Source organism: Nannospalax galili, unplaced genomic scaffold (assembly GCF_000622305.1).
Source record: "Nannospalax galili isolate Female #2095 unplaced genomic scaffold, S.galili_v1.0 scaffold311, whole genome shotgun sequence".
Lineage (NCBI taxonomy): Eukaryota > Metazoa > Chordata > Mammalia > Rodentia > Spalacidae > Nannospalax > Nannospalax galili.
Genome location: NW_008330298.1, coordinates 473,712 through 476,359, shown reverse-complemented (window position 1 = coordinate 476,359; position 2,648 = coordinate 473,712). Strand labels below are relative to the sequence as shown.

The window sequence follows — 2,648 nt, the reverse complement described above, 5'->3', positions numbered from 1 at the left end:
GAGGCCAGAACCCAGCACACTCTGGTAGTCTGCTGAGCTCCCAGCAGCTACCCCAATGGAAGAGATCTGAACCCACCCTCTCAGGCTGTCTGGTAGGATCTCAGCCTTAGCCTACCAAAGCCACACCTGCCCTGGGGCCTTGGGAGGGGTCTCACAAAATCCCAGGTAGGGGGATGGTATGGTACAATTAAGGGGAGCTCACCACTACAGGGAGGCAGGATGGTGGTGGGGCTGTCAGGCTGTCCCATGGGTTCTCAGGCCCTCTGGGAGTTGGAGGCCAGAGGGAGGCCAGAACCCAGCACATTCTGGTGGTCTGCTGAGCTCCCAACTTCTACCCCGATGGAGGAGGTCAGATGCTTGTTTTATTTTTTTTTTTAATACCTAAGATGGCTTTGGTTATACAAACATTCATTTTAGTCAGAAATGAGAGAGGGGTTCAATGTGAGTCCAGTAAAGAAGAATTTTAGAGGATATCAGTGGACATATTGACGACTTCATTTTGAAAATTCTCTCAGATCCATAATTCTCTCTATGACTGCCTGAAAACATTAAACCAAGGTCTTGCTCATTCTCAATATATATATAGAGAGAAAAGCAAGTTTCTGGTCATGTCTTCTCTTGTCGTAACATATCATTAGGTGCGGCATAGTAGAAACAGCTTTTTTGAAAGTAGAAGGAAGAGCACTCAAATTACCTTCTTGGTCTTTTTCTCATTCTAGTGTCCATGACAATTCACATATTATCAATGCCCTTATTGTTTTCTTTTGGTTCCTTATGAAAATATAAAACAGAGATCATGTCTCTTACTTCACAGAGTTGCAGGGTTCCATCTTTTACGAGTGATGCACTTAGGAGTGTTTCTAATGTATACTAAACATTAAGTAAGCATTTTCTCCCTCCATCAATGGAACTCATCAAATTTATATTTCATTCCCATCTTGCCTTTATAGTCATGTGAACTAGGAACTTCTCTAGACTCAACACTGTATAAAAAGAAGATAGGAGAATACAAACATTTTGAGATTTTATTGAACATTATAGCACAGTATGTGTGGTGATTTGAATGAGAAGTGGCCCCCATAGGTGCAAGTATTTGAACTTTGTCCTTGGTTGGTGGCACTGTGTGAGAGGCCATTCAATCTTTAGGAGGTGTAACCTTGCTGAAAAAAGCATGTCACTGGGAATAGACTGGATTCTCTTCCTGTTTGTGCTCTGTCCTTCTTTCATGTCCGCAGAGATGTGAGCTCTGTTTTCTGCTCTGGCTGGCTCCTGCCATGTTTCCCTCACCATGATGGACTCTCTCTGGAACTGTAAGACAAAATAAAGTCCTTCTTCTATATGTTACCTTGGTCATGATGTTTGATAACAGTAACAGAAAAAAAAAACTAACGGAGTACGCATAACACATGGTTTTTCATAAGACAATCGGCATAAAATATTATTGTAACTCTTGAATTCCCTTCACTACTTCCTAACGCTAGTATATGCAGGATGTAAACAACACAGTTACCTTCCACACTTCCCTTCTTCAGCAAACCAAACCCTTCATGAAACTGCACATAAAGGAGACCAGCGAGATGGGTCAGCAGATAAGGGCACTTGCTGCCAAGCCTGATGACCTCAGCTTAATCCCCAGAACCCACATGGTGGAAAGCAGTGTACTGACTCCCACAGGTTGTCCTCTGACCTCCACCAGTGCACCATGGCACACATATTCCCCAGAGTTATACACACAGAGAGAATACATAAATGCAAATTTAAAAACTTAAAAAGAGAAATGCACAGAATATTTCTAACAATGCATTTACTTGTGATGGATTTCAGCATTTTCTTTAAATCATTGTCATGGCCAAAAGAAGAAAAGATAAAGGATATGGACTTCAATAAGTAATGATGTGAAATCAGTTAGTGTTTTCTAAAACTTTTTCCATTCCTTTCAAAAGTCAACTACACTCTAATTTTGGTTCATTATACAATGATAAGTTCATCAGTAACGAGGTTCATTCATATTATATGGCAAGTATTCCTCCCAGAAAGGAAGACACTCAAATGCATATGTGTGAATGTCTTCAATATACAGTTAAGTGATTGTTTTTTGGTTCATAAGCGTGATGATTGGGTGTTCACACGGTTGTGTGGCATGTGCCGCCCTCAAACCTTGTTACACATCAGCACATCATCCATCTGACATGAACTTAAAAAAATGTATACAGGTGAATGAGACATTGAATCACTTGCCTGAAAAATTCTGATGCAACATAGTATTTCATCATGAAATGTGATTTTTTTTCCAAATTTCAATTGGAATGTCATAAAAATAAAAAAGATCTTAATACGATGCGCTGGCACACTGTAAATGAAGATAGATTACAAATAAAGACTCTTTACGATAATATAATTTTTAAATTGTTTTACGCAGGTGTGGTGGCACATGCCTATAATCCCAGCACTCAGGAAGCAGAGGAAGGCAGATATCTGTGAGTTTGAGGTCTACATAATGTTCTAGGTCAGTCAGGGCTGCACAGTGAAACTTTGCCTCAAAACAAAAAATAAAATTATTAATATCACAGTAAAATTAAAAGAAAAATTATATCCAAATAATTGTCATTATTTTACAGTTATGCACCCACGGGCTACAAAACATAGGA

General features: G+C 39.6%; 1 non-coding gene across 1 annotated transcript; it reads left to right on the top strand.

Moving 5' to 3' along the window:
• Positions 1–2,087: 2,087 nt before the first annotated feature.
• On the top strand, positions 2,088–2,190 carry LOC115072293. The gene has a single exon (XR_003851337.1). It is a non-coding gene; the product is annotated as a small nucleolar RNA U13 (small nucleolar RNA).
• The last annotated feature ends 458 nt before the right edge of the window (positions 2,191–2,648 follow it).